This window comes from Tachypleus tridentatus, chromosome 1 (assembly GCF_004210375.1).
Source record: "Tachypleus tridentatus isolate NWPU-2018 chromosome 1, ASM421037v1, whole genome shotgun sequence".
NCBI classification, from domain to species: Eukaryota; Metazoa; Arthropoda; class Merostomata; order Xiphosura; family Limulidae; genus Tachypleus; species Tachypleus tridentatus.
The window spans coordinates 123,139,166-123,165,809 of NC_134825.1; the positions used below are offsets into that span (position 1 = coordinate 123,139,166).

Here is a 26,644-nt window from a genome sequence, read left to right on the forward strand (position 1 = left end):
ATAATACTCTTTGACACGAATACAATCGAATGAGATTAGATAGATTATATATTTTACTTTCAGCATAAGCTGTGACGCAGCGAAAGGTGAACCAATCAGATATTAGTTTGGGGGTTTTGTGATGAGGGCAGTTAAATGTGTGTGCAACATTTTAACCTTTGTCATTATTACTGAAATGATATTATCGCATAGTTTCTAAAATGTATGTAAGAGAAAGAAAGCAGTCAAGTAGGATGAACGAAAGCACTTAATCATTTTAAATAATTTCAGAATAAGACTATAGGTAATAAAATCGTGATATGCCAAGTTAAAAATCTTTCAATTTTAATAGATTTGGTTTCCAAGTGGAAAATCTCATGACAAATGTTTTAAAATAATAAAATAGAGAAACTTAGCTAATTTTTAAACATGTCGCCCACATTTTAAACTTCCTCAACACTTGTGTAAGATCCAATGACGCAGTGATATACGTCGAAACATGCGGAGTGTATGAAACTATTTTCTAGTCTCATCGGTTTCTTTAATAGTCTTTATAATGTACAGTAAGTTATTTGTGTTTTATTGTAATTTTGAGACTGAAGACGTTGTTTTAAACACGTTTTCCACTGCATTTTTGCTTTCACTCTACAGTAACTTCTGCAAGTAAGAATAAAGGATTTGTAGTACGAACATTCGAGAGGAAAATACAGTTTGACTTCCATGTCTAAGATCATAGTGTAAAGGGTTAGTTAACAAGACGTGACGGGACGTATGATTTCAGATTATCAATTAATTGTTTTTATTTAAACCGTTTAACTTTTCAAGTTTATCATATGGTTTGTGCAATCTTCATAGAACTTCTTGGCGGTAGCTACATCACTGTTCGTGTGTGAAAATGGATTCTCAGAAATCTGCGTATCACCCGCAGCGGTTTCCCATTATGTCTATCATATAATATTAGCGGTGCCAGAGGACATCTTAGTTAATGAGACGGAAGAAGCTTTTGTAGATACATAACCACGTATACGGCTTCTGATTCTCGGCTTTGTTTCTGTCTGTACTTCAGATTAACAACTATTTTTGTATAAAATTAAAGTTTTCATCATTCATATCGAATTTCCAGTAACCACAATTAAAAAAAATTCAAGGATACAGACTAAATTGAAAGAAATAGTTTAAAGTCTATCGACTTGAAATTTGTTTGGCATCATTCACTCGCTGTTTCTTTGTGTTTTGAATTTTGCGCAAAGCTATACTAGGGCTATCTGCACTAGCCGTCCCTAATTTAGCTGTTTAAGATTAGAGGGAAGGCAGTTAGTCATTACCACCCACCGCCAAATCTTGGACTACTATTTTACCAACGAATAGTGGGATTGACTGTCACATTATAATGCCCCAATGGCTGAAAGGGGCGAGTATATTTGGTGTGACGGGAATTTGAACCCACGACTCTCAGATTACGAGTCGAGTGCCTTAACCACCTGTTCATGCCGGGCCCTCACTTGATGTAATTGTTTTCTAAAAGTAAGAGTTAAGAATATAGGCTACATATTTACATGCACAAATGATCTGTATATAAAAGTTGCCAAGAATTATGTTTAAGTTGCTAGATTACCTGAAAACAGAGATTTTTTTGTGGTTTAATATAATTAGTTATTTTATAGATCATGTTTGATATCACTATTTATTGTTATGATTTTAATTAATAAGCATAACAGTTGGTTTTCTTATTGATTTTTTTCATTCAAAACCACTCTGAGGCCACTGTATACTAAGGTTTATTTCTTTTAATAAACAATACAATGTGAAATGACGTGAAAGTAAAACAATGAAGGCAAAAGTGTAAAATTATATCTTTGTTATATTTCTGTTTTGGTACGTTTGTTACGCAAGCTTGATCATATCTTTTTGTTAACTGTTTAAGACATTCAATAAAATAGAAATTTTTTTTCTTTTGAATTGAGTTTTGTGTCTTTAAAGATTGATTAAGTTACCATGTGATGTGAACAAAGTATGAATAAAAATAGTTAAGTTTGCAAATAACTAGCATCCGAAACATTATTTCAAAATTTACAAGTACTTGTTCATTATTTGGAGAAAAAATTAGTTCTAGCTAAGACCTTCCTACTTGTAAAATGGTTTATTAGTAGCCAAATGTTTAACTTCAACTGCCAAAATTTAACTTTTTTTTTTAAGGTTAGGTATATGAAAGTTTTATAAAAGATGCAAATTGTGAATTTACATGCCACATGCAACGACTTGAAACTATTGTTATACATTATTATTATCACTTGCATACGAACAAATAAGTATATTGTAACAAAAATAAAATGTACAACGGTGTATTACAGACTATATAATAAGAACTAAATACTACATATAAATGTAACATGTATTGATGTTGATTTATATTGATGATATAAATGTAACATGTACAAGATTGGCTTTTTCGATATCGTTTTCCATTTCCATCGATTTGAAAAGAAGAAACATCTGCGTGATACTGTTGTGTCAACTTTGTTTATTTTTATCGATTTCTCAACGATATACACTTAGATAATTAAGCCTCTTTAGGTTACTTATGTTAATCGCTAGCTGTTTGGCCCATTCCAGTGCTCAGTGGCAAGTCTGTGAACTTATCACAGTAAACTTTGGGTTTCGTTACCTGTGACAGGAAAAGCATGGATAACCTATTTTGTAGCTTCACGCTTAACAAGAAATAAAAACGAAACCAAGATAGCTGTTTGATTAAACCAACAACTCTTGTTTATTTCTTAAATGAATTTTATTTATAATGTTATAAGTATTAAACAATAAGGAAAGTTTTTCATCATGTTGTTGAAAATTACATATATTATAAATAAAGTACTTCTTTTAATTGCTATTATTATTATTTAGTTTCAACTTAGAGTTCTTGTGTTTTATTTACACTTTGAATAACTGGAATAATACAAATTAACAGAAAATATTTTAAATATTGCACTGCTTCTTAAAATGTTATTTTTCATAACTTATGACTTCTTCAGTAATATCAATGAAACACTTCATCAAGCTCTTTGATGAATCTGTTAAGTGGTTTGCTTTTATAAGATGTTCTGGCCGTTTCTACTTTTCAACACGTGGAATAGAGAAATACAGCTGGTCAATAGTTTGTGTTTGTTTTCTTATAACAAAGCTACACTGGGCTAGCTGCTGAGTTCACTGAGGGGATTGAATCCCTGATTATAGCATGGTAAATCCGAAGACTTACCATCGGGGGACTGGTCGATAGTACACATCACCAACATTTGTGGTACTCTAATAGAACAGTGGGATTTCACTGTCAATCTCATAACGTACTCACAGCTTCAAAGTGTGGACTCCATTTTACGACTATGAGAAACAAATTATGGACCTTTGGACTCTCAGTCCGACATGCTAAATCTTAGGCCACGCACAACTAGTGTTAAGTGGTAAGTGATTGTTTATTTTTGCTGGTTGCTCCAAAACTTTGTGTCAAACAAAAATTATTGTACTTCCATAATTATACCTATATGCATTTCTTAAGTATCTTCAAATTTTCTTTTGGTACTATATGGTTAAGTTGATTTAAATGAGGGAGGCGCTTTCATTATATAAATGCGATAACATTCTCTTATTATTCTACCTTATGACACTTATTTAGAAAAATATTTATTTAAAAATAGTTATAAACGATATTTTGTATCAAAGAACAACGAAAAAATGTCAGAAAAATGTCGAAAAAGGATCCTCTAAAAATATGATCAGGAATATCTCAAGCCTGAAAGAGTTAAGGAAGTGATGTGAGTTGAAGGACATTGGAGGATGTTGTTGAATTCTCTTGTTACGGGCTTGGTCAATTCGAGTAAGAGGGTTCTGATTTTTTATTTTATAGCTCTGTAACCAAATGAGATCGAAGGTTATAAAAATTATGCTTTGCGAGAATTGTTACAAATTATAATTAGTAATTTAGGTTAAACTTTGTACTTCTTGTAGGGATGATAAATAAATCTGAGAAGGATGGTTAGAGAGCAAATCTCACAATTCTCATGCGAGGGAAAATACAGGATTTTTTAAAATAATGGCTTATAAAATTAAGAACTTAAAATGTATATAATATTGCAACTTAGATTATTAGTTATATTTCCAGCTAAAATAGCGGTAAGTCTACAGATTTAGATCGTTAAAATCAGGGATTCGATTCCCCTCGATGGACGCAGCAGATAGCTCGATGTAGCTTTGCTATACGTAAATACACACAAATACACGTTATTAGTTATGCGTTCATACTAATTTATTTGTATTCCATGAGAAAAAGTAATTTAATTAAATTCTGAATCTAACTCGGTAAAACCTCGCGGCATGTGAAGAACAGGTGGAATATGCTCTGATATACTTTCTGCCTTGAACCTGGTGGGTAAGCTTGACAACGTTTTATCAATCTTCAATTTACCTTTTATGTTACTTTTTGATTATATAGACATGAGGCAGATTGGTTTATATACTTTGTGTATTCTAATAAGTTGTTTAATGCGGTCCTTTCAGAGATCTTGATGGATGAGCACTGTTCTTTGCAATAGCTGTTGAACTGAAACAACAAATACAACAAGTAATTGATGACTAACCTTTGACCTCCATTGATTGTTGCATTTTTTGTCTTTATTTATAATCATTCGTGTATTTTCTATAATATTCAGTTCATATTTTTCTCGTTGCCTTAGGCTTACAATTTTTCCAGTCTATTAAGTACCTGTGGCAGTGGTGTTCTGGTTTTATTAGTATAAATGCATTCTTTTTTTCCTTTAGTTTATTTCCTAGATATCTATTTAGTTTAAAAATGTATACTTAAGTGAATATGGTTTTATACATAATTTTTATAACTGTTTGGAAGTAGTATTACTTTTATTAATTTGTAAAATTAGCGGGTTGAGTGAGATTATCCTTTATCCTGAACACCAGTTTTAGCATCGTTTTTGTCCATGGCTGGATGGGTTGTTGTTTTCATGAAAATATTTCCTTAGTCGCAGAGTTTTCTATGATTAGGTGTCTCCTTTTCACAAGTATCGGTGAACAAGCAATTGATAATTCTTCTGTTTAACTTGTACAGGAGGTTTTGAACTGTCGTGTTACCACATTAAAATGAACATCACCTGTACTCCTTTTATATAGGTATGGAGAAAAAAGTGTTCAGAATAACTTAGCTTCGCAGTCTCGCAAGTATTTTTGCTGATAATTTGTAACAACAGTTCCTACATGATCAATCTTCGGTTTGTTCATAAAATTATTATTCAAACTGGATGTAGACTTTAGTAGTGCAGAAGGTTAAGAATTCTAAGATTGAATTTACTGTGTTTGTGATGCCGGATGATCTATAACATTAGAGTACTTGTCTTGAAGGCACAAGCTGACTAAAACTGAGTTATGAATAATAGTTAATTGGTAGATATCATTCACAAAAGTAATTAAATTGAGTACGGCCCTGCAGGTTTTTGCTTTTAATGGTGCAATGAGTTTTGTCAATAATCTTCGGATCGTGATTTTAAGAGGAGATTATGGCACTGACTATGGGTCTCAGAGGTACTTCTGCTTTATTTATCATATAACTGATGGGTAGAAAACCTGCAACTTCGAGGATTTTTATTTCTTCGGGGGAAGATTTTGTAACTTGTTAAGGATCTTGTTGAAAAAAAGAAAAAAAAAGAACAAACTTTGTGTCTTAGCCTATAACTGTTCAAAACTTCTATTCTTCGACGTTTCATTCAAAGAATGACATTAGAAAACTGATTATTAAATCGTCTTTGTCTCAAGTGACAAAATAGACTCAATAGCCATTATGAACAGACACCAACAACAAATTCCGAAATATCTCGAAAAACGAAAGATACTCAAAATTCCATGAAAAACGCTTACAAACAAGAAAACTAATGAACAAGTACTACTCTAAACAACACATCCAACATACAATCCAATCCATATCACCTTATGTATATTTAGCAACATTTGCTGTGATGAAGGCAAACAGATAATTTCCGAAATGTTGTTAAGCTTACAAGATTCAAAGCAGAAAATTCTGGAAACACACTAAAACACAAAGTTGTAATTATTAGGAACTGAGAACCGCACGTGAGGATTTCAAAATACCTGAACCTGAGTTTATGAAAATAAAATTACTACACTTTATGGTGATTGTTAAATTTATATGTAAAAACTAAACATAATTAGAAGTCTGACCAAAATATACATTTCAATATCTTTTTTGAATCGTTGGTAAAAAGGTGGAAATGGCTATATCTGTAATCTTCACCACAGAGTGGATAAAGTTTCAAGCTCTCTCTCTATAGAGATAAAAACCTAGGGACAGGAACGTTATTCAGTTAGTTTATAAAGACATTTAATGTTTAGGTAATCTTGTATTATTTTAAATATATATTTATTAATGTATAAAATTCATGTTTTGTCTGAAAAATGAAGAAAATCAATAAAATAATTATTGTTTTTCTAACTACAAAGCTGCAAAATGAATCAAATAAAACCCTTAGAGAAGTTGAAAATTAGTTCTGGATAATTTTGGTAACTTTGTAGTAACACAAAATACTTCATTATAAAATAAAGAAAAAACATTATTCAAGGGTTTGATTAAGAAAGCAAATATAATTTTGTGACAGACTGTTTGCTGAGGGTTAGCTGTTATTGACGGACGAATTACGAAAGAATAAGACACGAATCTCTATATAATGGGTTTAATCAATATATATCTGAGAAGGACAGAAGGCTCACATATTCGAACGGACATCTATCTGCCTTTGGCTATTTTTTCCACTCTGCTTGTTCTGGTAGAGGAAAACATAAAGAAGTATTTGCAACAAACAAATGGCTTTAGGGAACGTGACCACAACCAGAGTAGAGTATGAGTGTTCATCATTGTCAATATGATACTATTCCCACTGACCAAACCATCTGTAACTCATTATTTGATACGGGCCAAGTTAGATGTCATTAAGTTCAGTGCTATTGAAAATTAGTGAATGTTTAATCATCAGCTGTTACAAACAGAATTACATTAAATTACAAATTTTATATAACACAAATATAGAGGACAGGAGGAAATACGGTTCTTTGAAAAATTGAGGTTAGTATACTGTTTTATCAAAATACAGTTTAAAAGACAAGTTGTTTTAATCCAAGTCTAAACAACTGCTCTGTAAAGAACATTTTACTTGAAAGACACAAAACATATTTGTATATTCCAGGTGTTTATTTGTTTTTAATGCAACGTTTCAAGTTGAAAGATTCTCAAGAATAAAGTTATGAATTTAAATAAAAGCAACTTGTGTAGTTTTTGTTAGTTCAAAAGTTAAATTGAATTTTTATATTCATATATATATACATGATTAATGTGATAATGTTCGTATTTTATACCCTTTTAGCTGTTTTAACTCTATAACATTTAGTTCAATAGAAATTTGATCCCTGATTCAAATCTAAACTAGCCATTCAAGAGTATCTTCAACCAAAACTTTATCTTTTAGTTATCATTTTCTGAATGTATATACAATACTACTTGCTCAAGTATCCGGATGAGTTAACGTTAACTCAACGGACTTCAAATGCTAAAACCCGAGTGGACTAAGTGCAGGATAGCCCATTGTTTAGATTTGCATCAATAAAATAACAACACAGTTCAGAATGCGGAACATATTTATCAAATGTTGTTTATAATTTCTTCTGAAATATGTTTAATTGTTGTTAACCTTTGACAAACAATTTTCATTTCATAAGTAAATAGTAACTGCAAAATTGTGAAAAAAATATCCAAATTAATGCACTTTTAATGACGTAAACTCGTACTTGTTATAAACTCTACACGAACAAACCAAACTATTGAACAATTTTTAATTTGCTTCAGTTAAGTTAATAACACGATTGAATTTGCGACAGCTAACCGTCATCTCACAGAAAATCAGCTGATAATATATAATCACTCACAAGTATCTCTTAATCTTTTTATTTTAATTATCACTATTTTCACGAGCTTCCTATTCTTTTACTGTAGGCTTATGATATAAAATCTTAGATACAATTTACATTTGTCTTGTCGCCTTAGCAAATTTTTATAATGACAATATTTGTATAACGTCTAATTTATTTATTTTTTTACCAAAACTTTATTGTGGAAAGAAGAAAATGTGTGTTTTTTAAACATAAACTGCTACTCAAGTAGCAAACCTATATTCTAAGACCATCAGGGTATTTTAACACAGTGGAATTGGGAAACCCAATGATATCACAATGAAATGGATAAATGTGGAAGAGTATACAGTTCAACACTTCTTAATTAATAGGATTCAAATAGTTGTAGATTTTCTTGGTGAGTCACACTGACACCTTTAACAAAATCTGCAAAATTTCATTGAAACGCTACATAAATAAAGATCTATTAGGCTGTTTCATATGAAATGTTGGATTTATTTCATGTTACAATTTGAAACTCAGTTTTTAGTGGCTGAAAGAGAAGCCTTATTGTGAATTTGTAAGAGTGACATAGTATATAGTCTGGCTCATTTCAAGCTCACTTTATTTTTCTTATTTTAGAAATTAAATCATATTTATTCTGACTTTTGTTACCATGGATAAAAATTGATATTCATGTAATTTTCTCGTATGTGTTCAACCGTGGTCACAATGTCGTAACAGCATCTTGTAACCCGTGATGACGAGAAAACCCACTGATAGAGAAAATTATACATGTAAAAACGACTGGTATGGATTGAGAAGATTCTATGTAGAGGAGTGAACAACTTTTCGACCTTCTTCGGTCATCTTCAGGTTCACAAAAAAAGAAAGAGGTAACTGACCGATAGCTGACCACATGTTTGAAAGGGGTTGTGTAACTGGGTGTCGGAATGTAGAGTGCGTGATTAGATGTTTAAATATATAAACCAATACAAAGGAACACCTTTATACCTATATTAAAAATAATATAATAATTGTGTAATTGAGTGTCGGAATGTAGACACTCTTTGGTCATCGTCAGATTCACAAAGAAAGAAAGAGGTAACTGACCGATAGCTGACCACATGTTTGAAGGGGGTTGTGTAATTGAGTGTATGAATGTAGACACTCAATTACACAACCCCTTTCAATATATGTGGTCAGCTATCGGTCAGTTACCTCTTTTTTATTTGTGAACCTGACGATGACCGAAGAAGGTCGAAACGTTGTTTGCTTCTCTACATAGAATTTTTTCAATCCATACCAACCGTTTTTATATGTATACATCTTGTAATATCAATCATGTAGTTGGTTTATGAGGTTTCGCTCTGATGACACAAGCCTTCAAAATGAGCCCCGGTGCTGCCCTCAGATAGGCATTAATGAGAAAGAACTGATGGCCTCTGTTGAATTAAATATCTGCAAAACCGTGAGAGTACTTATCAACAAACCTAAAGTTCATTATACAACATTTAACCGATGTTTTGAAACAATTGGTAAGATTCCTTTGTATTCTATATAATAGTACTAAGGCACTGGTGCTGCCTGCACTTCTAAACAACTGATTTAAAGCAATGACATAAAAATATAATTATATCTGTAAATAAAAAGAAAGGATATTATGTTTTCAGTCAGTATGAGGCAAATGAAGGTACGAGATCTTAAATAAGTTCATAATTCCTTAAAAAGAAGAATCTGTATGCCTTATAAAGGTAAAATATTTTTAGAATTAATTTAAATATAACAGTAAGTGAATGCAAGTGTAATCGCTTTTATGCCAAGTGTTCTTTTTATTATTATTAATCTCCAGTTGCACGTGGGAAGATAGTCATAGTTATTATACATTAAACTGATAAAACATTATTAAAAGATTCATCCCCTCTTAGAAAGTCCGTAATCCTATTTTGTAAATGAACAATCAAATACTCTTTAACCGTTAGCCACTTCACAGTATGGTGTTGGTTTTCAAAGGACTTTCCTACTGATATACATACATAAACCAAGTTCAAATGTGTTTCGATTAACTTCATATCAGAAGAAATCGGGGTAACATTGTGTTCTATTTATTTTTACAGTATTAAGTATCATTATATAAGCTGTTATGTTTTGTGTTTTTTTAAAATGTTACAATACGTTGAAAATGTGCTTGCTAAAGTAATAACAAACTGCTTTAATTTGCATTCAGATTTTGCGGACATAATTATCTTCGTTCATTGGTTAGCCTTATCATCTGGGTTCACTTCTGCATTCTAAGCTAATAAGCGATGATAATGCCTTATGAATATAAAACTAGATAAACAAACATTTATTCTCCTGTAGCTAAAATTTAACATGAAGTAGCTACAATCGCATTACGACAGAACTGAAGAGCTTTTATAATGACGATTAATGTGTTGCTGAAGATGTGAACCTGATGCAACGAGCTGTATATGTTCAGATCCTATATATCTGGGTCAAAGATATCATAATAGTCTTATGGCTAGAATGTCTGTGAAATCTTTTCCGAAGGAATGTATTCGTATAGCGACATTCCGAAGAACGAATCATTTGATGTTATCCAGTGAAGCGAATAGAACATTTAGGACAACACTGGGTTCCAAAAGTACTCTCATAATAATCTAGAGTAAAATCCTCATCTGCAAATTGAAAGTTATGGTTATGAAATAGTATCCTTCGGCCTCCTCTTTCCTCTTAAGGAAAGACCATGACAAATGGACATATTTTTTTCGTGTGTATTTTATAGCAAAGCCACATCGGGCTATCTGCTGAGCCCACCGAGGGGAATCGAACCACTGATTTCAGCGTTGTAAATTCGTATACTTACCGTTGTAATTGTGGGGAGATAAAAAACAACAACAACAATAACTCAAATATGGCAAAAGCTAACAAGTCAAAACTTCATAATGCCCATAAATAAACAGCTGTTTACAAAGAAAAGTAACTGAAAGAACTATAGTTATATTAGTGCTCAGTTGTAGTTTTTTTATTTGTAGCTTCATAGGTGACGTTTATTCGTTTTTAATGCGCTGTAATCATAATGTTCTTTGTTTTTGTAAAACCCAGAGCAAAACATAATGGTAAAGAAAAGCCTATGACAGAGAAGTATCGGTACAATATAAGTAAGTATACACATATGTTAAAAGAAGGATGGGTACTTTATCCAAGTGCACAAAATTTAGTTATAATACATCAGAATAATAATGTACAAACTATTAATTTTTAATTGTCATTTTAACGAGCAGATTGAAGCAATATGCTTGTGTTTATTGCCCCATTTCACTATGACTGTATTTCTATGATTCTATATTTTAATTGTCCTCTTCTCGTAAGTCCTTGAGATTGTAGTAGCTTTGAACTTTACGGTTATAGAAAATTATATAACGAACTCTCATTAAAACTTCTTAAGAATTATTAATTTCATTCATTTTATTTACCTTTAATATCATTGTTCTGTTGTCATTAAGTGCATTGTTACTTAACTATTTTCATTACAGAGTTTTTTACTTTGCTAGTTTAATTGTATTTACCTGAGAAGTATCCTTTCTTCTTCTTGATTACTTTCATATCCCTTATCCAAAGCGACAAATACCTTATAATTCTGTTAGGCAAAACTGTCTGTTTAATCTCCAAATTTCTAATAGTTTTTTTGAAAATAACTAAGTAAAAATGTAAGTGTTAATTTTCAGTTTATAATACAAACAGAAAACAAATCTCATGTTAGAACTTTTTTACCGAACCATGGACCAGAAACGCTGCCATGTTTCCTCGCCTTCATCTTATGTTCTAATCGTCAGCTATGAAACTGAAGCAATACTGAACGTTTACCAATATAACCTGAACTCTATCAAATATAATATACGCCTGTCCTTGTAACAGTATTAACATACATGTATATTCGTGTACATAGTATATCAGTGTTTGACATTGAATAGCATTTGGTCAAAATCGGTGACTAAATTAAATAAAAGGTTAACGATAGGCGCTTTGACTATATATTTATATATATTAGCATCCCGTCTAGCTTGTCATTTTAAAATTAATAACCACTGTTTGCATAAAACCTTTCTGAAACAAAGCCAAATGCTGTAACCACTTCATAAAATACAAAATATTATATACTGACATATACATTTAACAAAATCACTAATTTAATACAAATATATCAACACGGTAAATTATAATATTATATTTTAAATAAAAGGTCCATTAAAATTTTATGTCATCTACAGTTAACAGGAGTGATCAAAACATCGAACAAATGCCATTGGTTTGTTATTGTTTGTGAGTGAGCACAAACCTACACAAATGGCTATCTGTACTCTAGCCACCACGGATAACGAAACGCGGTTTTAAGCATTATAAGTCCGCAGATACACCGCTGTGCCATTGCGAGCGAGACAGGGGAGGCAATAACTTTAGTAATTGAATGTCAAGATCAAATCTCGTAGATTACTAAAACTGTGTTATTAGGCCTGGACTACTTTACTTCCCATTTTACCAGCCGCCGAATTCAAGTTCTGATTTCCGAAAAAAGAAGTGTATTTCCGTCTCTTTTTTTAATTTCTGACGCAGGATTTCATTTTTCTGAATAAAAAAATTATCCGGTTTCCTTTTTTATTAATTTCCGTGTAGCATTTCGCTCGAAGTAAAAAAAAGTCGAAAGTAGTGCGATAAAATCACCGAACATTACGGCAACACATATACTTCAAGAAACTTGTGCTGTTTTTATGTATACAAACAAGCTCCGCAACCTTGAGGGCGTAGTTATACAAAACTATTTCAGAAATTTAAAAAAAAACACATCAATTATGGTACTTTACAATGCACAGAGCTGTTGAAACAGTTATGCATTTCGCGCGTCCCATGCAAAATGGCGGTACGGATTTTGATAATTAAAACGAAAAACTTAAATATTGTAACTCATTCGGTTATTTAATAGGAAGACGGTCAGGGAGTTAGGACTGCATGCATGCTAGTGCTGATGACACAATTTTTACCCTCTCCTCCGACATCTAGCTTCATTACAAAATTGTAGTAAAATTAAGAATAAAAAACTGGCCTTACGTTACCTTAAAACTAAACTGCGTTTGTAGATATTGAAATAAGTCACTATTTATCAGACTGTACAAAATGTATCGTCTATGCCTAAAGAAATATGAGTTAATAAGGAGCGTATAATTGTACTTGGTTGGATAAAAATGAACTTTTCATTAGCTCACACACTTGCAACGAATCGAGTTTTCTAAGCCTAAGTTTTCAATTTAAGCATACGTCTATATGAGATGTAATGGATTTATTAATGTATATTTATTTTAGTATCTATGTATGTTTAAGCTTGAAATATATATTTGTAAATGCATGTAAAGCATATTATTAAATGTGTATTGCGAAAGTCTCACTTGTTCTCTAAATTGTAGAAGATTCTTAAGCGTAAGAATGAACAATGTTCGATGTATGTTTGCAAAATACAAGTTATTGCCTGTATTATTGCCAGCTGAATTTCTGCAATCTTGGCTGTTGAGTATAAAAAGTAGTCATCGCAACAAGTGGCGATACAGTTTAATATTGTTGGTCTGCAAGAGTCAGTATACTGTAAGCCTCGGACGCTATAATTGTGATAAACGCTTATTAGTCGGAAAACTACAGATATCTGACGAGGAACGTATATAAATTTCAAACATTATAAGCAGTTTAGCTTCAGTGGATTAACTTCTGACGTTAGTATTTCTATGAAGGCATTATATATCTTACTCAGAAAAAAAGTCAACTTTAAATGGTACGAAGTGAAATGTAACAATATTAACATATAATTCGCTCCTCGTGAACCGTTGATAAAATATTCCCTTCCAGACCAGATAGATGACTCAGTATGGCTTGTACGTTTGTAAAACTTTTTGTATATAATTCATTATTTATAATTCCAATTATTATAAACTGTATTGTTGTTTGTATATTAAAATGTATTTGTGTTTAGAAAGAAAATCATGTGTATCAATCTTGTTAGCAAATATCATAAATTTGATACATATTAACATTCAATTAACTTGTAAGTTAAACTTAAAATTTCCAGCTATTTAAATCGTAAATTGTAACACATGTAACACAATAAATCGGATATTCGTTCGGCAGAAAATATAATACGTAACAGAGGAACAGATATCAAGTTGGTATATTGTAGCATAACATGTGAATAATGTTCACGTTTTGCAAGGCAATACATATAATCGGTTAAAGATTTATATTATCATATAAGGATGGCGCTGAAATAGCAGGATGTATTTAAAACAACCTATCACCGAAAAAAATGTGAACATCGATTTTGTGATATAATTCATTCCGTTCGTACTCATTCACAATTTTTATGCAATTTATGAGATATATCATATACATTTCCTCATTAGATACAGCAATGTATACGATGTACTAGTATTAACTTAAAACCAAACTTTAAATAAGTGACAGTAGCAGCTTTTCAATCAATTTTCTATTGACAGTTGACTGACTATCTTCCTTCGCGAAAGCAGAGCGGAGCAAATCCCATTTTTCGCAATTTTGGGCTACTCTTTTACCAACAAAAAGTGGGATTGACCGTCACATTATAACGCCCCCACGGCTGAAAGGGCGAGCATGTTTGGCGCGAAGGGGATGCGAACCCGGCGACCCTCAGATTACGAGTCGCACGCCTTAACGCTCTCGGCCATGCCGGGCCTAATTGAAAAGCAGTAAATTTCAGTAGAATATACGGCTTTTATCGAAAACTTTTGTTATTTACTGTGTAATGTCTCATGTGTACTAAGGCATATATCATAACCATTAAGAAACGTCTGATGGGGCTTGTGAATTATGAATTATCTGTACATATTCTAGGTAATACTTCTATAATGTATATAAATATACAAAATTTTAGACTGGATATTTATTAATTAGTTCATAAGACAATTTTAATATAAAAGTCCATATTGTTAGGCTGTTTTCAGAAGCTAAAAATTACTCACTATTTAGCAATTTGTATATTTACGCAAATAATTTAGACATTTTCATTATCTACATATATATATAATTTATGTAAGAAGAATATAGTAAGTTAATTAAAATGAACCATTTCATTGAGTTCAGTACGTTAAAATTATCAAACGTATAAGTGATCTTGATACCAACTATTTGCGCCTCTCAGAGTCTTAGTTTCATGAGAACATTTTCTCAAACAATTCCCCGTAATTTGAAAGAATTTTTAAAAGATAAGCATTTCAATCGTCTTAAAATAGTTCATACTAATGTCTAGTTGCTGTTTAAAGAGGAGAACAATAATTTTGCCTACAGGTATTTATTTTTAAAAAAATGAAATTTTCTACTCAGCCTACTGTTTTGCCCACGAAATTACATTGTATTTGTAGTTTAAGAAAAACAAACTAGGTGAATTATTCCTTTCAGTGCAAACAACCAAAAAATCTACTGTTTAATTTTTGAAATAACAAAAAATGTAACTGATTTATTGGCTTCGTTACAACGTATTGGACTTTATTACATATTTTGTATTACAAAAAAAAACAAACAAACAACAAACAAAATTGGAACCAATAGTGTATCATATCTAAATTGAACAAAGATTTCAAAATCAAAGGAAGACTATATATTAGTGAACCACTACCCCTTCCAGTGGTACAGCGATATGTCTGCTGGAAAATGTTCCTTTGTCTCAAGAGATCCTTGTAAGGACAAACAAAGCAGCCATTAATAAAATGGCAGATGATATTTGTGCCACCAGTGCTAGTTTAGAACTCCAGCACACTCTGGCTTAATTAGTTATAATCAGTCGCAGCTCATTTATTAAAGTCTTTGACGTCTGTCTTATTCTATATAGTCACAAAGCAGAAAAGAGCAACTTCCGCCAAGCTTTCACAACACCTCTGTATTTAGTATCTATGACGTTGCATCCGTTATAGGAACTCCAACAGCGGTAAGTCTTTAATGACAAAATATTATACGTACATATTCGACTGTGTTTAGTGCTACATGTACTGAAATAAAAATAATGAGTTAAAATATTTTATCTAATATTATTAAATTTCTTTGGACTTTATTAAATATTTTTATTAGAAAAAAACAAAAGAAGTCGTATTATCTCAGCAATAATAGAAGAGTACTGCTATGGATTTATGTATATTGGATGAGACATGTATTATATGAGTAAATTACTTACTCGAAACGTTTTCTGGTTCCATGAATGATACCAATAAAGAAGTTATAAAAGTGTTTACGCTGAAGAAGAAGTTTGTAAGAAAAATAATTACATGATTCAACGTAAATAAATAACAAGCGTTAGAGCTGTATATTACGTATACAATAAATATACAAATTTCAAGCAGACTCATGTTATTTATACTTTATCACTTTATTTTATCCACAGAAATGTTTGTTTCAAATTCGAGCGTCCTTCGCTAGTACAGAGATAGGTTTTACAAACCTAACATCAGGGGTTCGATTCCCATCGGTGGGCCCAGCAGATAGCCCGAAGTGGCTTTGCTAAAAGAAACACACAATTTACCAGTGAAAAGCCAGAAGGAAGGCACTAAGTCATCATCCATCTTCCCACCGCCAAATATGTACCAAAAAATAGTGAGATTGACCGTAACATTAATACGTCACCACAACTGAAAGAGGAAGAATGTTTAGCAGAACGGAGATTCGAACTCTCGACCTTCAGATTTCGAGTAAAGCGCCCTAACCACCTGGCCATGCCAAGTCTAAATGACATTGAAGACATTTATACAGAAACACATACACATATACATATATATATATATATATATATATACCGTGAAAATCTTTCGATCACTTTAGTATCGTATACATAACGATAAAGTGGTAGATTCAATTTAAATTACTGTAAGTGTATAACAGTGCATGTATACACCGTTCTTAGAGTGGTGTTTTTCTAGATAAAAGTATACTAGTATTCAGGAGGTTTGTTATGATGATTTCTTTGGAGAATTAATTTAATCTTGGGTCTATAATTTCTTGTTTCATTCTTGATGACAAGAAACCCACTTGTAATAAAAATGTATCTTAGAGCAGCTGTTATGGGTATTAACAATTTTACTAATAAAGCAGAGTACAACGTTTCGACCTTCCTAGGTCATCTTCAGGTTAACAAAGAGAGAGTTTGCAACTGGACGTTGCCGGGCATATGTCTTAGGGACGAGAGTGTAAACGGACAAGGAATTGTAGGGCGTTGCAGTTAGACGTTAGGTCGTTAATTAGTATACGTTTAAAGGTATTCCATGCACTCTTGGACAGTTGGTCCTACTAGTGCAAATATATAGTGGATAACTTTCGTAGAAATATTCAGAATACAGAATCACTCCTAGTAAAAGCTCTTGACAGTCTGAGAGAAGCGCTATTCATCTTTTATTTGTGTTGTAAGCTTAATTTGCATTTTAATAATATATTCAGTTTTTGTTTGTCTTTTAACTTAGTTCCAAACTCACTTTTAACTTAAAAACAAAGCAAAAAGTATTTGTTGAATATCAAGCATTGAAGTTACTATCCATACCTGTAAGGTAATCGGTTAGCCCACATAGAAAATGCAAATACAATTCTAGAAGTTAAACAGTTTAATTAATTCAGTAGTCAAGAAATGCAGATTTTTTTTCAAAGACACATGGTCTTCTGTAGTTATAGTTGTATAACTACAACGCTTATACGTAATACATCGCGTTTATTTTGCTGAAGAAAAATAAAACGTAGCATTACCCAATTTTTATATATTTTTTCGCTCTCTTATTATTATTTGAAATATCACATTATTAAAAACAGTAGTTAACATCGAATTTTGCATATCGATTGAAACATAAATACTTTTTGTTTATTTATCGCATGCAAATTGTAGGTTACTTTTGAAATTGCTAAATTCTTCAAGTAGGCGTCGCTTTCTACTTAGGACTTATTCTGTTATAAATAAAACTGTCTTTTACTTACAAAATTCATGACGATTGTGTGCAATTGAAAAAGGGTTAACATGACCAGTTCCGATTTAATAACAATCGTTTCATAAAATATTTAATTTTTCATTGAAACTGCATATGGTTGCACTCTCAATAAACAATCAAATACCACTTAGCCTCTCAACACAAACTAATTTGAAACCCACTGAGCCTTGTACATTTTCTTTTCTATTGTTTACGTCTTAGGTACAACGCAATATTCCACATCTAGGGTTTAGGTAAGTTCACCTGAAATGATATAGAAACAATGTGAAATATAGCAGGGCGGATCGATGGGAATCAAATAATTGGTTTAGGCAGCGTATCTAATATCATACATTAAATCTTCTGACATGACACAACTCTAGCTCTTGGAATGTTAAAGCTGCAGAAACCCTGCTGATCAGTTCCACTAATCTCTGAGGCCTAACTAGTATTGAATTCTCGACGTGATCTTACTTATTATGGTGATAGCGATAGGCTTAAAAGGAAATAGTACTGCTGTAGGTAGCAGTCTAGTTCAGAAAAACTGTAAGATATTTTTTTTCAATGAATAAAAAGGTATTTCTTCTACCTTATAAAATTTCTGATCTGGAGACAATTCTTGGATATGGTGCTTTACTTCTGTTATATTACTTGTTGAAATGTGAGTTTAAATAATAAACTAGTTAAATAACTATAATGAACTTGTCTGATAAATAACTAACAATGAAATAAAAAAATAAGGACAAATACTTTTCTCGCATGAATCTTTAATGAGTCATAACTAATGTTTTCAATTATACTATGTAACACAAATTTTGTTATGGATAGTATGTGTTATTTCTTAATTGCTTATGTTGTAAAAGTACAGAAAAAGGCCATTCTTCCCTTCAAACTTTGCTTTTGTGACCTGGATAATGAAATTTAAAAATTAACCTATTTTCTATGAAAAAAGGGGCAAATTTGCACATTTTCATTCACATAAGGTTTGAATAAAACAACATATGAATCAAGTTTTACATGTATTTATACTAAAGTCATACAAAAATGAACAAAAATGTTTAGAAGTAAGTAGTTTTTTTTGGGATTTGCGACTGTAATGTAAATCACGTATCAGCCACCAAATATAGTCTCCTATCATTTTTTTCGTTATACCCTCCTTGGTAACGGCGTTCAAAGTTCAGTATATCTGGTGGAAGTGCTCTCGTTGCTTCTCTGATTATGCTCCTATGTTCTCCTTGAATTTAGTAAGATGAGGGTCAAGTATATGGATTTTCATGGACATCTTGCAGCCCATTTTACCGTGGTTCCCCACCAGAGCCTCAACCAGTTCCACATAATTTTCGGCCTTATGGTTGCCAAAGAAATCCTGTGTAATGGTGGAAACAACACCTTCTGGAGGTTCACTAGTGCCTCATACTTGACATTGTGTCTCCCCACAGAGAACTCGATCCGTTATTGCCAGTGCTTCTTGCTGTAGTGCGCTGCGGTGTTTCTCCTGCCTCAAGGGCAAAGATAACAGGGAAACTTGGTAAAGCCTCCTCGGGGACCCATCAGGAACGCCACCATTTTGAAGTAACCGATAACCTCCCAGCCATACTCATAATACTTCAAAACTTCTAGTAAGGTCTTGACGCTGTTGTATTCCTTGTTGAGGTGCACCGAAAGATATTTAAAGTTTAAAAGATTTAATGTTTGTATAATATAAGCTCTTACTATTCAAGCGAGCAAAAATTGTCCGTCTTACCTTCTAGAGTTTTCTTTGCAGTGCTCACAGGTAAAATGAGGTGGCAAGGGTTTGTCTTGATACCTGACAGGCATGCCGAAATATGCCTTGTAGGCTTCACACATCTTAGCAGATGTTGTCACAGAGTACTTTTTCACACTTGTCTTGATAAATTGGCCACATACATAGCAGAATGCGTCTGGAGAATGCTTGCAGCTTCTTGATGCAATCTCTGATAAAATCAGATAGGTCTATGTGTTCACTTTGCCAGCTAGAACTAAACTGAAGTGGTGAGTGGTGAGACACTGTATATATATATATATTAATAAGCAATTGGGAAATATCACCTTCTTCCTAGGAACGAGAAAAAGTAAAAATTTTATTACATAGTGTTATGGTATTTGAGTTACAAAATATGAAACGTATAAACTAGATTCCCATTGCAATTCGAGTTTTTTTAACTTAAAATGAAAATGAAAGACAATCACGTAATAATCACAAATAAAAATAGCAATTTATTTGTTGGAGATGTAAAGCTGGGCAAATGAAAAAACAGAACTAAAATAAATCGAATTTAGGCAGCTAATGTTAAACTAGATTTACTGGAATGGCATAAGCCCAACTAAAGTTAACAACAGTTGTACTTCAACAAAATTTGAACTTAAAATCGACTGAAGGTAAACGGAGCAAACTCGAGAAACATTGGCTAGAGGGTCAGAGAAAAATGTACTCAATACCTTAGCTTCCACGTTCCGGGTCTCGGTTTCAACACAAAGTAAAATAAAACCAAGAAATCTTCATTTAAGAATCCATAATTCTTAATTTCACGGTCACTCACAAAATAGAGAAATCTTTGGAAATCTGTGAAAATTGCAGAAGTAGCCTCGCACTGAGAAATTTATGATTGCCTAATACAGATGATCCAAGTAATGATTAAAATAATCCTGACTGATTTTTGATTTAGAGATTAATTACCTTTCCAAGTTTGAGTTCCACATACTTATGACGACATTCTAATCCCACTATTAATTCAAAAACCTAATCAGAATATGTTTCGATATTCATAAATTACAGAAAGAAGCTGTGGGAAAAATATCATCACAGCTTCGCATGAAAAAAAAGTGATAAAATTACAAACAAAACAAAAAGGGAATATGAAGTTCCCTTGGGAACCATTGACGTAGAAGTAGGAATAAATAGAACTAAAAGAATGTTTTCACAGGCTAAACAAATTTGGAAGTTCAGTAACATTTACGTATATTTCGCTAAGAAAAAAATGCTATTACAAATTGAAACGTTAAAATAAAACCTGGGAATATTAGTTAATAATAATAATTCTTTAGTGTTCATTGCTTATTGAGAAAGGTTTCAACTCCTACTATTGGAGCTGTCAGACTTACAGAAATTAAAAAAAAACATTTATAAAACCTTTTGCGAATAATATTGTATCTATACAAACGCTAACTCTGAAGAGAGAAATATATGTATAAATAGTTTGCTAGTAAATATCAAACAATATTAACAGTAGTTAACTGCTGGCGAATGCTGTTGACCAGCTACATCGCAATACGTCTCATATCAATATTAAGATGGACATTGCGAAAGTCATAGCTGAGGTGTCATTCTTCACTAGAATCAAAATTTGTTAAATTAGGCATTGGACGACAAGATGAGATTATTCTTTTTAGTAGTATAAAATTGTAAAAACATTGTACAAGTTTGTTTGTTTTTTAATTTCACTTTGTAGTACGTATGATGATTATGGAGTTTTTAATATTTATAGATCTGTATTTTTAATACAGCAGACTGGAACAGCTTTGTTTGTTTGTTTTTTAATTTCGCGTAAAGCTACACGAGGACTATCTGCACTAGTCGTCCCTAATTTAGCAGAGTAAGGCTAGAGGGAAGGCAGCTAGTCATCATCACCCATCGCCAACTCTTGGGCTACTCTTTTATTAACGAATAGTGGGATTGATCGTCACATTGTAACGCCCCCACTGCGGAAAAGGCTAGCATGTTTGGTGCGACAGAGATCCGAACCGCGACTCTCAAATTACGAGTCGTGAGCCCTAACCATCGGGTTATGCCGAGCTGGCTTGAGAAAATATATTGATTGACGCCAGTAAAAGCTTGGAACAAATGTTTTGTTTTTTATTACAATTTGCTAAAAAAAGACCACAGAAAGATACTCCATACACACTAAGGTGTGTATCAGTTAGATCAACGGAGATAAAAAGTAACAATTAAATACAATGAAACAATATTTATCTTAGTTTTAATACAGAACCAATTATATAATACTTTATTTAAAGCATATCTCATCCTCTTAGCTCAGCAGCAATTTTGAATTCTTATTACCTTAAAAATCGGTTTTTGATACTCTTGGTGGGTCAGTACAGATGACCCATTGTTTAGCATTGTGCTTAACAACAAACAATGGAACAATCTCCAAAATTCTTTATTAGAAGTTACAGCTTATTCTGTAAATAAAGTGGGATTGCACCAGTAATCGAAATGTCGTACCTGTTCTAAAAATATTCTTCTTTATATAAAAGCTGTAACCAACCATAAAAGAAATTATTGAGCTATCAAAGTATTAATTATTAGTCAGCTTATGAATGAACGATAAAATTAATCGGTGAAACTTTGTTTCTAATGTTTATGTTTTATTTTAATTCTTATTGATTTGTGTGATTTCAGCCTAATAAATAATTCTGCTCTCTATATATGTAGTTTCAGTCACTGTGTATTAGTCTTTTGTCAACGTGTGAAATAATGTCAGCAAACACGAGCTTAGTTTTCTGTGTGTCAAATTATAAACTGATGTACAACACCAAATTTGCAAAGACTAATCAAAGTATTTAAGTTAAGCTGGATGAATAATAGATCGAAGTGAAGAAAATCAGTGTTGAAATACTGCAAATTTTAACTGTGATAAAGCTGGTCAGAGAGAACAATCTGTCCAACTAATTCTACAGCTAACTCTAGATAGAATGATACGCAAAGACATAAGAACATGGTTCGTGCTTTTACTATCAAAATAAATAAGACAACGTCAGAAGCAGGACGCAGTGTTAGTGCGATACTACACAGGTTTTCTTGGTCGATTAGAATCAAATATGAGACAAATTCGGTTGCCATGATATGAATAGTTGTTCACAAGACTTTGGAGTAAAATTAGTTAACCTATTAATTTGTCAAAACACGTGCTTTATAGGATAATGAAGAGAATTTAGTAACGTTTTAATTCGAAATACTTGTTGAGAAGTTTAATCATAACATAATGTGAATAAATCCTTTCTTGTTTCTTCAAAATCGGCTTGGCTTTCAACTAACAATGTTCTGCGTATCAGATATTTTATAGTTATCAAATATTAAATTTTTCGGGCCCGGCATGGTCAAGCGTATTAAGGCGTGGGACTCGTAATCTGACGCTGGCGGGTTCGCATCCCAGTCGCGCCAAACATACTTACCCTTTCAGCCGTGGGAGCGTTAAAATGTAACGGTCAATCCCACTATTCGTTGGTAAAAGAGAAGCCCAAGAGTTGGCGGTGGGTGGTGATGACTAGCTCCCTTCCCTCTAGTCTTACACTGCTAAATTAGAGACGGCTAGCACAGATAGCCTTCGAGTAGCTTTGTGCGAAATAAAAAAAACTACAAAAAATTAAATATTTATAAGTTATTATTTGATATTTACTTTTAATTTTATAATAATAAATAAATTAATTGATTACTGAATTTTGAAAATTAATAAAAAGGCACACATTTTCGTGATACCAAAATTAAACCTGATAATACATTTAAAAAAAACAACAAAACAAGTGATGGGTAAATGCTTAATAACTTGTGTAAAGGTAAAAATCTGGAATACAATATATTACTGTTATCACAAGACAACCTAAGTAAATTATGAATTTATTGGATAGTATTTTAGACAAAAAATTTTCTTGTGATAATATTGTCAATTAGCATTATCTAGTATATTAAACTATAAAATTTCTTTGGAGTATATACACATATATACGTTTATATTTATTGTATTTTTAACATTATTAACACTTTCTTATGTTTCAAGGAATTCACTTTGTATAAGGTTTTGTGTTCTTATTGCTTTTTTCGGTTTATTTTGTTGTTTCTTTATACCAAAACCACGTTGACCCATCTGTTGTGTCCACCGTGAGGAATCAAAAACATATTGTGGCGTTATAAGTTTATAAACATACCACTGTTCCACGGAGCCTTGAATGAAACACGGATTTTAGCGTTATGAGTCTGTAAAGATACCACTGCTCCATGGAGGGATTGTTCTATTTTGACTTTTGTTGTTGTTCTCCTTTTCATTTACTAGACCGAGTGTAGTTAAAATTATTACATATTTACAACATATTGTAATATCTAATCGTGATAGTAGTGTATGAATAAAACTAAACTGAACTGAATGGAACAGAACAAAAACACACACAGTAATTAACGAAGTTGCAAAGACGCAATGACCTAGCAACAACCATTCAGGTGATGTAGATTTTAACTTCTCCATATCAAATAGTGGTGGAAATTAAAACTTTTGCAGCCAATACAAAGACGCGAAAAGTAAATCATAAATAGGCAGATATAGGCGTCTAGTAAGTAATTTTAGCTCAAACCTACACAATGTATTGTGTGTGCTGCTCCCAATGCGGGTATTGATTCTTGATTTTTGTGTTATAAGTACCTGAGCACAATCGTAACTAAATAAAAACGGATTTATTTCAATAAACCTCATGACCGTACTGAGCGAAGTAACGACATAATTCAAATAATTTGTTGAATCATGCGCAAAGCCAAACTAGGATCCATCTCAAACTCAAACTAACGTGACAGGGGTTTAGTTTAGAGAGAGAGAAATCAGAAGAGTTCTCTCTCCAACTGGGGTGTTCAGGAACGTTGTGGTTCCTCTTCGTCCCCTTTCGTGAATTGTTATTAGGAATAAGTTTTTTTTTGGTTTTTTAAATTAATTATTATCATTATTTTTAACTCTTTGGGTGGAGGATGTCTCTCTAAATGGTGTCTTGGGTGGAGGCAAAGGAAGCACCGGAAAGAAAGGCCGAGACCTGTCCCGAAAGGAAGAAGTCAAGCAAATGTGAACATGAATACAATTCATGAATAGAATTCAAATCAAATCAAACGGCGCGATTCAGGGTCTGGCAATAAAGTTGCCTGGGATCTAGAAATCCAATGCCTAAGTTTTTTGCTGTGGGGGGAAACGGGAGTGCCCCGAGAAAACCCACTTTCACAGGACAGGCGCCGAAAGTTTTGCCTGTCGTGTGCCCGGTATCTGATAAAAAAGGAATTCATGTTAATGACATGGATTTTATTTATTTACATTCTTTGTTGAGTAATTTGTGATTCTTGAAATATGTTGTAAGGTGAAATGTATTTTGTTGGTGCACTGGATAATTTGTGTAGTGATGCCGTTAGTTTGTTTCTATTTTCTGCTTTTAGATAATATTTAAGTGATATTTCCGTTATTTTATCTCTTATTGTTGGTAAATTGCTAATTTGATGTATATAATATGTTGGCGTGAATGATGGTAGGCTGAATGCAGATTTTAATATTCTGTTCTGTTGAACTTGGATTTTCTGGAGTGTGTTGTTTGACATATTGTATGTTACTTGACATCCGTACTCTATTAGTGGACGGATGTAAGCCTTGTATATTTGTATAATGGTGTTTGGTGAGCATTTCGATTGTTTACCGGTTATAGTCATTAGATGTGAAATCCTTTTTCTGATTGATGAGTGTATATTGTTTATATGTTTTTTCCATGTTAGTTTTGTGCCGAAAGTGATGCCAAGGAATGTGATGTTTTTGCTCATGATAATGGTTGTGTTTCCGAGTGATAGTTTTATTTTTCTAGATTTTTTTTGCTTCTTTAATTTCTTATAGAAGGTGATTGCTTGTGTTTTCGTTGGATTTAACACGACTCTCCACTTGTTGCTCCATGTTGAGACGTTATTTAGTGATTCTTGTATGCGAGACATGGCCATCACTGGGAAAAGGTATGTCACTGACGAAAATTATGTATAGAAGTGGAGAGAGGACTGATCTCCTCTAACTTGTGTGTTTGTTTTTATAGCAAAGCCATATCTGTCAAGCTACCGCGTCCGCAGAGGGAAATCAAACCCCGATTTAAGGATTATAAATCCGTAGACTTCCGCTGTCCTACCGAAGAACCAATTTAATAGTGTTAGACTAGAGAAAATTCAACTTACCAATATCACCCACTCTGAACTTTATGGTTGCTCTTCACTAAAGAGAAGTGTGATTAACCGTAATTTATAACACTCTCACAGCTGAAAGGGCTAATATGTTCGATGGCAGGACACGACCATGTAACCCGCATATTGCAAGCCGAGCGACCTAATAATTAGATCATACGTGACTCAAAAAATTAACTAACTCATAAAGACTTCAACAGCGAAAACCACGGAAAAAGTAAATAAATTTGTGTATTGTACTCAATATTATGATTTGATTTTATACTGTGAATATTAATAGGACACATTAAATGTATATTGTGATACAAACATGCCCTTTAGATATAGTGTTAACCTCATTTATTTCTTGATTATTGGCCCGGCATGGCCAAGCGTGTTAAGGCGTGCGACTCGTAATCTGAGGGTCGCGGGTTCGCATCCCCGTCGCGCCAAAGATGCTCGCCCTTTCAGCCGTGGGAGCGTTATAATGTGACGGTCAATCCCACTTTTCGTTGGTAAAAGAGTAGCCCAAGAGTTGGCGGTGGGTGGTGATGACTAGCTGCCTTCTCTCTAGTCTTACATTGTTAAATTAGGGACGGTTATCACAGATAGCCCTCGAGTAGCTTTGTGCGAAATTCCAAAACAAACAAACAAACAATTCTTGATTATTTTCCAATGTTATAAATTAAAATTAAATAACTCCATAAAACAGCTTTTGTTTAAGACATACTGTGGATACTCATGT

The 26,644-nt window shown here is 32.6% G+C and overlaps 1 long non-coding RNA gene across 1 annotated transcript; it reads left to right on the forward strand.

Moving 5' to 3' along the window:
- The first annotated feature begins 15,477 nt into the window (after positions 1-15,477).
- LOC143254130 (uncharacterized) lies at positions 15,478-16,932 on the forward strand. The gene is made up of 2 exons (XR_013029990.1): positions 15,478-15,928; positions 16,379-16,932. It is a non-coding gene; the product is annotated as an uncharacterized LOC143254130 (long non-coding RNA).
- Positions 16,933-26,644: the final 9,712 nt, after the last annotated feature.